The following is a 13,370-nucleotide window of genomic DNA, read 5'->3' as shown; positions in this document are numbered from 1 at the left end:
GCTACCTCAACCACGCTCATGCCCGCGCCAGCCACCGCTCCCCCATGCTCGCGTCGCCATGAGCCGCGCGTCCTGAGATGGCTTGCTAGGCGCGACGGGCCTTGGTAGCCCCTATCGGCAGAAAAAGGAACCAAGAGTAGGCAACATAGCGGCAGCAGATATCGGCATGGTTGCTGCGGAGGTTCGTGCCCCAGCCACCGCGATCTCGCCCCTGCTACACCAGCCTCCGCCCTCGAGGCCGCACGCCGTGCTCCCACTGTCGTGCTGCCCCGTTGGACCATCCATGCACCCGGCTTCCGCTGCTGCGCGATGCCGACAGCGCACCGCGCGCACGCCCACGTTACCTGGATAGAGGGAGAGCATCTACTGGAAAAATCACTAGATCATGGAAGAGCCGGAGTCAACAACTAAATTGATCCTTTGCGTGGCTCGGAGCCTCGGCCATCTCGCGTAGGGGACACGTGACGTCCGTCAGTGGAGATGTTTGAAAAAAAAAAAGTAAGGAGGAGTGTGTCACGGCAGCACCACGAGCTAGATTGCTTTTGGTCTTCATGTACCACGAGTGGGTGCTGGCCTGATGTAGAGATTGCTGCTACTTTACGACCAGACAAAGTCCCGCGCAAGACTGAAAGGCTTGGCTGGACAAATCTATTCACGTACTATCACACAAGAAGGAATATTATTCAAGGTGGTGGCGTGTAAAATTCATCAATTGGAATTTTTGGGAGTGAATCGATCTGCATGGCTAACTTGGTTTGCTTCGTCCATATTTGTCCAACAAAAAATCAGGTGATATCCAACCTATTCATTTTATCAATACACTTTAAGTTATTTTGTAAACAATTACTCGCCCTGCAAAATATTTTACGTAGGACAATTACTAATGAGTAAAGTGACATTATATCTCGGAGATGGAGCTTGCGCCAGCGTTTTTCTGCACCAGTATTCATATGTGTTGCATTGCTCAACGGGCTCACGCACCGGCTTACAATGTAGTAACCAAATCACCATCAACGCTGGCTTACAATGACGTGGCCAACTCTCAGGTCCGCATGACCAAGACGGCTTACAATGACGTGTCCAACTCTCACGTCTGCGCGAGCAAGACGGCATACAATGACGCGGACAACTCTCACGTCCGCATGACCAAGATGGATTATAATGCCGCGACTGATTCTCGAGTCCGTGCCAAATCGTCAGACAACTCTCAAATGCAACTAAACCCATCGGTGTAGTGCTTGCCTATGAGAGCCGCCCAATAGACGCGCACAAGCCGTCGCCCCCATGGTCCCATCTACATCAAACAACCGGTGTAGTGCTTGCCTACGTGAGCCGCCCAATGGACGCACGCAAGACACCGACCCTGCATTCCAGTCTACATCAGCATACCAGTGTAGTGCTCGCCTGTACGAGCCGCCCAACAGACATGTGCAAGCCGCCGCCCCCATGGTCTGTTCTCCATCCATATATCGGTGCAGTGCTCGCCTATACGAGCCACCCAATGGACGCATGCAAGCCTCCTCTGCGGCCCGTCTTCCCCAACAACATTGGAGCAAAGAATGTCACATTCATGTCTTACGAAACATCATCAAAACATGGACCACCTCCCATTCTCGCCATGTTGCTCAATAGATAGTTACATTGGCCAATACTATCTACTCCAACATATCAAAAGTAATTGGTGAGTTTTTCATGAAGGAAACATCGCTGGTGAAGCTACACATTGAGTCGGCCATCATTGAGCCGGTAATTCAAAGCAAGCGACAAGGAAAAAGAAAAATGGCCTTGGAGGAGCCAGGAGAGCCGGAATACATGAGAATAAAGCATGGGCCAAGAGGCATATGCACTCAATTCGGCCACTATATTTGCTAAGGACATATGATGAGCGTCACAAAGATCGTCAGCTCACTACGTTGTCTCCAGTTTGGATAAAATCCATCGTTCAGCCATCAACCTTATGCTGGCTTATGTCACAATCAAGTATGGAGACTCTGAAGCCGCCTCCACGAGTCGACTTAAGACTCGGGGGCTACATAGACATGGCTCGGTAAATTCAACTGGGCTAAATAATTCAAGAATTCTGGGTCATTAAAGAAAGTTAAGCCGGTCCCGGGGGCTGCTGCATCATTCGATGGAGATTTAAAGTCGCCAAGAGGATGAGCCGCCATGATGCGACCGTTCAAACATGGGTGCTCTGCCTCGTTGGCGGGTGATTCAGAAGTCGCCCAAGAGGATGAGCCGCCATGATGTGGCGATTCAAACATGGAAGCTAAAACGATGCCAAAGAGGATGAGCTGCCATGACGCACCATCCAAACATAGGTGTTATGACCCGAAGAGGACCAGTTGTCATGATGCATGGTTCCAAAATAGGTGTCAATTGTTGTGAGGAGTATCAAGCCGACTTATCTGGGCTACTAGTCTCTAGATTGTTTAGCAGTAATAGCATTGTCTTTTGCAATCTTATGCTTGGCTTTTTCCTGGTCATAGGTCACTTGGGGGCATCCAACTCACTGAGTTTAGCTTTCTCACCCTCTTGGTCTGTGAAAAATTACTGCATTACAATGGTTATACTGGACTGTATGTTTGAGCGACTCCCCTTATTGGCCCCGTGTACTCTTGGAAAGTCAATCCATTATGGACCCTGAAGTTACCAAGGTTAAAACAATGACGTGTCGTGTGAGAGCCGACATATGGAAAATAGACAAACCATGAGCTCAATGAACCCGCTTCACTGAAGCCTAACTTGAGCCTGATCCTCCAATCTAAATTATAAAAGGTTATTGCAAAAAACCTATCTTAGGGTATGACTAGAGGCTTGCAAGCTCGTCTCCCTGTCGTGGCTTACTGAGCCGCCTTACTCAAAATAATTTGATGCCATACTTTGGTGTACCTTTTCTCAGAAAACATGTACTGTTTTATCATATACATTCATCATCTTGCATTACATCATGCATCATACATACATATTTCATGGTTTTGTCATGGCAGATGTCCTCCTAAGAGGACTTCGAGATGGGGGCATCGCAACCATGTGGTGACTCAAAGGGTTAGCAGGGAGCAAGAGACGATTTTAACCAGGTTCAACCATTCGGATTGAGGTAAAAGCCTACGTCCTGCTATGTGTATATTGTTGTGGAAGTCGATTCCAAGGGTGCGGATTCGCCTGACCTAGCTCTCGATTGGTGTTAACTTAAAATCTACCATCCCTAGAGACTCGCCTTTATATACAGGTCGAGGTCCTAGGTTTACAAGAGTCTGGGTCACGTTACGATTCGTGACCTGGTATGTCTCTAACTCAGATTGCCCCATAAGCAAGGAAACTCCTGGCAACCCTTCTCTCGCATGGGTCATGAGTCGCCCTCTTCGTGTCTTGGGCCATACACTACTGGAATCAAAGATTTTGCCGTCTGCCTAGTCTTTGCCGTCTGCTAGCTGACCGCAAAGACACTTTTGCCATCAGCTTCAGCAAAACTGACGGCAAAGAACTGGCTGATGGGAAAGAAGGTCTTTGCCAGCAGTCAACTCTTTGCCGTCTGCCGCAGACGGCAAAGAAGGGGCCAGCACACGGCAAAGAAGCTCATCTGGCCGGGGGAACCTTAGGTCAAACTACTCCCTTCTTTGTCGTCTGCTGGCTGACCGCAAAGATGCCAGAGGCAGACGACAAAGAGTATAGACCCCTTTGCCGTGTGCCAGCAGAAGGCAAAGGTCTTGAATCTAGTAACGGTTGTCCCGCCTGCACCGCGGCCCTCTCTCTCTCTCAAACGGCCCCTCCCTCTCTCTCTCCTCCCCCGACGCCCAACGCCGCCACCACTGTCGCTCGGCCACCCCCGGCATCGCCCCGGTGCCCCTGGTGCTGCCCCAAAGCCCCACAACCCCCCCCCCCCCCGGCGCCCCCTGGTGCCGCCCCTGAAGCCCCACCGCATGCGCCGCGTGGTGCCCCTGGTGCGCCCCCGCTGCCCCACCCCCGGCGCCCCTGGTGCCGCCCCCGCATCCCCACCGCCGGCGCCGCCCCCGCAGCCCCACTGCCGGTAAGCCCATCCACCCCCGCCCCCTTGATTTTTTATTTTTTGGTATTTAGTTTTTTTGGAATTAGATTATAACTACCGGCATGATTTTTTATTATTGTTGTAGTTGTTGTTCTTGTTATTGTAGTTGTTGTTGTTATTGTAGTTGTTGTGGCATATATAGTTTAGTTGGTAGGTTAGTTAATTAGTAGTTTTATTGGTAGTTTAGTTAGTTGGTGGATTTAGTTAGTTAATTAGTAGATTTAGTAGGTAGTTTAGTGGTAGATTTTGTTTTGTTATTTAGTGGTAGCTATATTATTTTTTAGTTACTTAGTGGTAGATTCTATTTTTGTTATTTTTTTGCTGTTTAGTGCTATCTAGGTTTAGCGATAGGTTTAGTTAGCTTCGTTAGTTAGGTTAGTTAGTTAGTTAGCTTAATAGAAAGAATAGGAAGAAGAAGAAGAGGAGGAGGAGGAGAAGACGAGAAGAGGAGGAGGAGGAGGAGAAGAAGAAGAAGAAGAAGAAGAAGAGGAGGAGGAGGAGGAGGAGACAAAAATAAGGAGAAGAAGAAAAGAAGAAGAAAAGAAGAAGAGATGAAGAAGAGAAGAAGAGAAGAAGAATACCTTCTCCTCCTTCTCCTTCTTCTCCTCCTTCTTCTCCTCCTCCTCCTTCTCCTTCTTCTTGATTTCTTCTTCTTCTTCTCCTCCTCCTCTTTCTTCTCCTCTATCTTATTCTCCTTACCTTATTTTCCCCAACAATGAGATAATTAGCCCATTTAGCTAAAAAATGGCCATTCTTCTCCTCTTTCATATTATCCTTGCTTTAATTAACCCAACAATGACATAATTAGCCCATTTAGCTCCAAAATACCATAATAAGCTCAAAATGGCATAAGAACCTTGGTTAGCTCATTAATATTATATACTTAGCTTGTTTTCCTCTAAAATGGGATAATTGGCCCATTTAGCTCAAAAAGACATAATTAGGTAATTTAGCTCCAAGAAGAGGAGAAGAGGAGAAGAAATAGGCAAAATGAAAAGAAAGAAGAAGAAGAAGAAGAAGAAGAGAAGAAGGAGAAGGAGGAGGAGGAGGAGGAGGAGAAGGCCAAGGACCTTCTATCCTTCTCCTCCTCCTCCTTCTCCTCCTCCTCCTTCTTCTTCTTGATTTCTTCTTCTTCTCCTCCTCCTCCTCTTTCTTCTCCTCTTTCATATTATCCTTGATTTAATTAACCCAACAATGACATAATTAGCCCATTTAGCACCAAAATACCATAATAAGCTCAAAATGGCATAAGAACCTTGGTTAGCTCATTAATATTATATACTTAGCTTGTTTTTCTCTAAAATGGGATAATTAGCCCATTTAGCTCAAAAAAGACATAATTAGGTAATTTAGCTCAAACAAGAGGAGAAGAGGAGAAGAAATAGGCAAAATGAAAAGAAAGAAGAAGAAGAAGAGAAGAAGAAGAAGAGAAGAAGGAGAAGGAGGAGGAGGAGGAGGAGGAGGAGGACCAGGAGGAGAAGGCCAAGGACCTTCTATCCTTCTCCTCCTCCTCCTTGATTTCTTCTTCTTCTCCTCCTCCTCCTCTTTCTTCTCCTCTTTCATATTATCCTTGCTTTAATTAACCCAACAATGACATAATTAGCCCATTTAACTCCAAAATACCATATTAAGCTCAAAATGGCATAAGAACCTAGGTTAGCTCAGTAATATTATATACCTAGCTAGTTTTCCTCTAAAATGGGATAATTAGCCCATTTAGCTCAAAAAAGACATACTTAGGTAATTTAGCTCCAACAAGAGGAGAAGAGGAGAAGAAATAGGCAAAATGAAAAGAAAGAAGAAGAAGAAGAAGAGAAGAAGAAGAAGAGAAGAAGGAGAAGGAGGAGGAGGAGGAGGAGGAGGAGGAGAAGGACAAGGACCTTCTAGTCCTTCTCCTCCTCCTCCTTCTCCTCCTTCTCCTCCTTCTTCTTGATTTCTTCTTCTTCTCCTCCTCCTCCTATTTCTTCTCCTCTTTCATATTATCCTTGCTTTAATTTCCGCAACAATGACATAATTAGCCCATTTAGCTCCAAAATGCCATAATAACCTCAAAATGGCATAAGAACCTTGGTTAGCTCACGAATATTATATACTTAGCTTGTTTTCCACTAAAATGACATAATTGGAACATTTGTGTTGATCGGGTGGATTTACATGTGATAGTTGTCTCGTCGCTGTGAGTTCTGCTGTGCGAAGACCTGCCAGTGCGTTGTATGAGCTCCGCCCCTGCATTCGTGGGTCAGTACAAATTTCATCTCCTCCCCGCCCCTTCATTTACTGTGGCTCGGTTTCCAGATGAAACTTTCTAGATTTAGGTAATTCAATTAATTTATCAGTATGCGTGACTAGTATGCGTCTCCCGTTCGAAAGGGTGACATCTATAAATATGCATGTCTTTGCATATTTATAACCGCCATCCTTTCGAATTGTCCAACATTATCCATGGACAGCCCGAGTATGTGTAGATTGGGTTCGTTTTCCCGTATGCTGTGCTCTGGATCCGATGCGGAATTTCGTCAGTGCCTCCCTGTTGTTCTCCGGATGCACATCCTCTCTGTTTCTTCTGTCTTTAGTAGCTACGCAAGATGAGTGATCGTGCGTGGATGTATACCGGTCACCCTAGTCAGAAAGAGATGACGAAAGAATGGTTTTTAAAAACAAAGGAATTTGTGAAAGCCGCATTCGCAAATGGCCAGGAAAGAAACTATTGCCCCTGTCCTGGATGCGACAACTATAAAAAGACGACAGAGGCTGTAATGATTAAGCACCTGCGGAGGAGGGGTTTTAAGCCTAGTTATACGGTGTGGACATTTCATGGTGAGTCTATACAAGGCACAAGAGCTGAGGTGGTCCGTCGTCGCACGGACGAGCATGGTACTGGGATCGAAGACATGGTGCAAGACTTTGATGATGCTCGGGATTTAGAAGATGAGATGGAGGAATCTGCAAAGGCCTTTTATGAAATGTTGGAGTCTTCAAAACGTCCTCTCCATGAGCACACTGAGCTCTGTCAGCTGGATGCAATTGCACAAGTAATGGCTCTGAAGGCTCAGTTCAACTTGGGAAGAGAATGCTACGTCGCGATGATGACACTATTTGGATGTTTCCTACCCAAAGGCCATGTCATGCCTGCAAAGCTGTACTAGTCGGACAAAATACTTCGTGTACTTAAGATGCCCTATGAGAAGATAGATGCATGTGAGAAAGGATGTGTCTTATTTAGGAAGGAGTATGCACACTTGGACTATTGTCCCAATTGCGAGTCTTGCATGTATCTTGTGGTAGACAACGGTATGGGTGAGAAGAGGCAGACCAAAATCGCAGTTAGTGTTCTTCTGTATATGCCAATCGTACCAAGACTTCAACGTCTTTTCATGGTCGAAGAGACAGCCAGACAGATGACATGGCACAAATTGGGCAAAAGAACCGAACTAGATGCGGATGGGAATAAGATGATGGTACACACATCGGATGGGGAAGCGTGGAAATATTTCGATGGATTGCATCAGGATAAAGCGGCAGATCTAAGGAATCCTCGAGTCTGCGCCGCCACAGATGGTTTTAATCCCTTCGGCATGACGGCAACCCAATACAGTTGTTGGCATGTATTTGTCATTCCACTCAATCTCCCCCCCGGGCAGATTATGCAAAGAAAGAACATATTTCTGACGTTGATAATTCCAGGGCCCAATTATTCGGGGAAGAATATGAATGTGTACCTGCAACCACTTAAGGATGAATTGGAAGAAGCTTGGGAAAATGGGGTCAAGACCGATGCCGCTAGAAAAGAAAACTTCAAAATGCATGTGTGGTACATGTACTCTATGCATGACTTGCCAGCGTATGCGCTATTCTCTGGATGGTGTGTGCATGGAAGGTTCCCGTGCCCCCAATGCAAGGCATCTCTTCAGTTTCATTGGTTGCAGGAGGGTCGGAAGTATTCTTGCTTTGACTTGCATAGACAGTTCCTGGATCCTGACCATCAGTTCAGAAAAGACAAGAAGAACTTTACCAAGTAAAGTTGTCAAAAACTTGGCACCACCTGCGTTCACAGGCCAACAGATCCTGGATCAGTTAAATGCCCTCGAGCCTGATCCAGAGCATCAAGGGTATTTCAAGGGGTATAATTCAAAACATGCCTGGACTCACAAGCCATGCTTCTGGGATCTGCCTTACTTCAAAGACCTCCTTCTTCCACACAATATCGACATGATGCACACTGAAAAGAATATCGGAGAGGCTATTTTTGGTACATTGTTCGACATAGATGGGAAGACAAAGGATAATATTAAGGCTAGAGTTGATCAAGAGACACTATGTCATAGACCGTTACAAAACACGCGAGAAGGCAAAGGAAAGCAGAAGTGGTCGAAGCCAAAGGCCTGGTTCAATCTTGGAAGGCCAGCTATGAGGGAAATTATCTTGTGGGTCAAAATGCACTTGATGTTCCCCGATGGGTATGCAGCGAATCTAAAGAGGGGAGCGAGTCTTGAAAAATTAAAAATCTTTGGTCTCAAGAGTCATGATTGGCACAGATGGCTAGAGCGGGTAATGTCGGTGATGTTACGTGGCTTTATTCCTGAGGATGAATGGCTAGTACTGGCGGAGCTGAGCTATTTCTTCCGTGTTCTTTGTGCGAAAGAATTGTCGCCTGGCGTGGTAGAAGACATGGAGGAGTTTGCACCGGAGTTGTTGTGCAAGTTAGAGAGGATCTTTCCACCGGGCTTCTTTAATCCAATGCAGCATTTGCTTTTACATCTACCGACCGAGGCAAGATTGGGTGGGCCCGTGCAAGATCGTTGGTGCTATGCAACTGAGAGGATGCAGAAGACCCTTCGAGCTAAATGTAAAAATAAGCGTAGAATTGAAGCATCGATGGCTGAGGCATTCATTACTGAGGAGGTGGCAAACTTTGTGACAGCACACTACGAAGCCAAAAATCATCATTTGCATAATCCGAAGCCTCGGCACAATGATGGAGACCCTAAGAAAGGTGGGTCCAACCTCAGCCTATTCAAAGGGAAGCTCGCACCAGCCGGTGCTTCGAAACCAATAACGTTGGATATCGAAGAATGGCGGAACATTTTGTTGTATATCTTCAACAACCTAACAGAAGTGCGGCCGTACATCGAGTGAGTTCTCGGCACATTTTCCCGTAACTTCTAATTCATTTGAACTTCTCTTATTCCCGGATATTTCAAACAGCCGTTACGTCATCAAATTCTCGGATGGAGCAGTTATCGAAAATGATTCCGTCGAAGAGTATGAGCTTCTGTCAAAGACAGGAGGCGGCTATCCCGGTTTCATCTCTTGGTTCAAACAAACGGTAATTATCAATAATGGACCATTTCATTCTTGGTCTAACTTGCGGCTAATGCAACAACCGTTTCGTATTAAACTTGTAGGCTAATTCAGAGTCTATGGACGCCGAATTGAGACAAGTCGCTAATGGTTTTGACTATAAGGTCCGTTCATTTGAGAAATACAACATCAACGGGTATCTCTTTCGTACCTTTGGCAAAGAGCTATCTATGCCCGACAGGAAATCTACAAATTGTGGTGTCTCTGCTATCGGTGAAGGTGTTATCGAGTATTATGGAAGAGTTGAAGCAATTTATGAACTTCAATTCTATGGTGAAAACCCACCGAACGTCGTAGTCTTCAAATGTTATTGGTTCCAGCCGAAAAAGACTAGAAGGACTCATGAACATATAGTACTAGTCGAAATCAATCCAAACACCCATTTAGATGTTCCCGATGTCTATATTACGGCTCAACAGGCGACCCAAGTTTTCTATCTACCGTGGGCATGCCAAACGGATAAGAATCTGGAAGGTTGGTATGTTGTTTATGAAGTGCCGCCACATGTCAGACCACCTCTCCCAAATGAACAGGATTATGAACCTCACATTAACCTAGACACATATGATGGAGAATTCTTCCAAGAAGCACGTCTTTCCAAGAAACGTTTCAAGAACCGCCGTGCTTCATCCAAGAACATGGAAGTAGACAGCGACAATGAATCCGACTCCAGCCCTGAGCCGGAACCAGAAGACCTGGAACTCGTAGAGTTTACTGATGCGGATGACCTGTCAATGCTTCAACGATTAAAGGAAGGCCTTTCACAACTTCACGCCGTTGAACTCGATGAGCACGTCATTCATGAAGACATGTGTGATAGTGATGATGATGATGCATTTATTGATGATGATTATTAGTTTGTAAGATTCACAACTTAAATTATATATATTTTAATCTTTATTATTCATGTACATATTATTATTCATGTCAGTCATTCAATTTTTTTATGTTGTACTAATTTCTTTTAATCTTTATCATGGCAGGTGTTGAAAGATGGTGGGCACGGGTCCAGAGCGCTCAACGCGTTCTTCCCAGGCGCCCCGCACGAGGGGTGGTACTTCCCTTCCACCCCTATCTCTCCGTAGAGCCTTGGCAGACAGTCTTTCGACACCAGCCGGGGGTTCTTCTTCGTCGGCGGCATTGCCCACTGGGAGAGGTGCTGGCGGGTAGGGAGGAAGGGGAAGGGTACAGGGAGAGGTGGTGGCCGCGGAAGATCCAGGAGGACTGTTGAGCTGTCCTCGCCACCACCACCAGCTCATTCACCCGAGCATAGGACTAGTATGGTCGACCCATTTGCGGAGGAGGCTACGGGGACTCCGGTCTAGGAGCCTGGTGTTCACGGGCATTCGTCCCATGAGACTCCGGTCCAGGAGCAGCCTTGGGTCGAGGTGCATTCGGCCCAGGAGCAGCCGGAGGAGACTACGATTCCGGAGGCTTCACCCGACGTGGAGAGGCCCGGATGGGAGCCTTGGCCGGATCGTACCGATTTGCCAGATTGGACCGAGGGTCCGGGTGGCTCAGGGGGCGGGGATGGCGGGGATGAGCTTACGGATAGTGAGGGCGATGTGTAGGTGGACGGGGCCACCGTGTACAAGCGTGGTAGTACACGTCTCCCGGTCGCCCCGGCTACCCGCGAGCAGAGGCCGGTGATTAAACCTGAAGGAGATAGGTAAGTACATTTACCCTTTTTTTAGCTTTTGCCTTCAAGTTTTTTCAAATATCTAATGCGCTGACCTTATCATACTGCAGGGGATGGGTACACCCTCTTGGAGTCCGCAGGCCGAACTCCGTCCTTGGTGTGCTTTGCCGAACAAATTTACGGGGTTCGTCACGTTGCCTGGTGAGGGTCAGGTTCCTACACTAGGATTTACCTGGGAGCACTACCAGGCTGCGCAGGCCTCGCCGGAGGAGATTATAGATGGTGTCTTGTGCCACACGAGGGCCGAGATGGTGATCAAGAGCTTTTGGGTAAATTATCCTTTTACAGAATCTAAAATTAACAATATACCTAATTATTTTACTAATCGGTGTTTTCACGTTTGATTGCAGACCTTCTATAGGTGTGAGGATGGATATGAGGAGGAGGCGGCCAGGGTTCTCGAGGTCGAGTGTAGGCGGTTACTACAGAACTTGCGCCACGAGGCTCGGCCGCAGGCTATTCGAGATTACTACGCCACGCGTGGTATTAAGAAGGAGAAGAAGGATTGTCGCGGAAAGTTTCTGAAGAAGGAGCAATACATGAAGGTAATTACCTATTCTTAAGTCCTTCTACGTAGTTTTCTTGATTTCATTCATAGGCGTAGCGCTGAAAATTCTTTCTAATAACTTACAGGTGCCCCCGAGATGGTGTGCGGATAAGATGGATTGTTGGAAGGCGTTGGTTGATGAGTGGTGCACAGGCAGCTGGCGAGCCGTCCACGAGAATGCGAAGGATCGGCGTAGCCAAATGGTTGGTGTGCCACACCATCAAGGCAGCACCAACTTACTTCAGTTTGGACGAAACTGGGTATGTGATTTGCTTCATGATTCATGCAATTCATTCTTGATGCTAATATTTTGTTCCTCTCTTTTAGGCGCATCACAATAAGACTGAGATGCCACACTTGTACGACCTTTATGGCATGGCCCATACTACCTCGTACAAGAAGGCGAAGGCATTCTCTGAGTCTGACCTGGATGATCCCAGTAACTTCACCAACATATCATCCCACCATAAGCTCGTGGCATACACGGACACGGGGAAGGCTACGAAAGGGGATGACTTTAACCCTAGCCAGGAACCTTTGGATCCAGAGCTGGTGATGATATCTGGTGGCGGGAGGCCCCATGGCTCGATAGCCATTGGAGATGGGATAATACGTTGTCCACTCACTCTTCCGGAGATCAAGGCGCGCCAGTCAAGCAGATGTCCTGAGATAACGCCTCGTCCACGGCCAGTCGAACTTGCCATCAAGGTTAGTTGTACGGACTAAGAACACTTTCATCCATTTCATTATGTGTGTCACCATAGATCATTACTGTGGTAACGAGGAATGGTTTTTCAGGATGCTCTTCAGAAAGAGAGAGCGGCAAACCAGGCTACTCTTGAGAAAGAGAGATTGGCAAGCCAGGCTGCTCTTCAGGCTGCTCTTGATGAGAGGGACCAGACCACGTCACGATTGCTTGAGGAGGAGAGGGCCCGGAATGAGGCGGGTCAACGGGCCCTGTACGAGCTTTTTGTGGTATGTTTTTTTTCACATTAGCCAAATCATGTGTGTAATGTCTGTTTCAATACTAACTAATACGACCCACTCTTCAGGGTCTGTGCGAGAAGAGCGGTCAAGTCCCTCCGCCGATGCCCGTCTTCTCTTCGATTGGCACGGTGAGTTTCATTATAAACTAGTATTAATAATTGAGTATCGTCATGTTAACTGAGAGATTGCAAAATATCTTTTCTGCAAAATAACTCCCGAGCGGCTTCGCACGACCCTTCTCCAGGGCAACCGTCTCCAAACGAAGCCGGTGCGAGCAACCGTGGTGTTTCTCCTCCTTGATGACCACTACGGTAAGTTTCTCCTCCAAACTTAGCTTGTTTTCCTCTAAAATGATATAATTAGCCCATTTAGCTCAAAAAGACATAATTAGGTAATTTAGCTCCAACAAGAGGAGAAGAAATAGGAAAAATGAAAAGAAAGAAGAAGAAGAAGAAGAAGAGAAGAAGGAGAAGGAGGAGGAGGAGGGGGAGGAGGAGGAGGAGGAGGAGAAGGAGGAGAAGGCCAAGGACCTTCTAGTCCTTCTCCTCCTCCTCCTTCTCCTCCTTCTCCTCCTTGATTTCTTCTTCTTCTCCTCCTCCTCCTCTTTCTTCTCCTCTTTCATATTATCCTTGCTTTAATTTCCCCAACCATGACATAATAAGTCCATTTAGCTCCAAAATACCATAATAAGCTCAAAATGGCATAAGAACCTTGGTTAGCTCATTAAT

This window comes from Hordeum vulgare, chromosome 6H (assembly GCF_904849725.1).
Source record: "Hordeum vulgare subsp. vulgare chromosome 6H, MorexV3_pseudomolecules_assembly, whole genome shotgun sequence".
Taxonomy (NCBI): Eukaryota; Viridiplantae; Streptophyta; class Magnoliopsida; order Poales; family Poaceae; genus Hordeum; species Hordeum vulgare.
The sequence above is the reverse complement of the archived record's forward strand: the minus strand, read 5'-3'. Positions refer to the sequence as shown.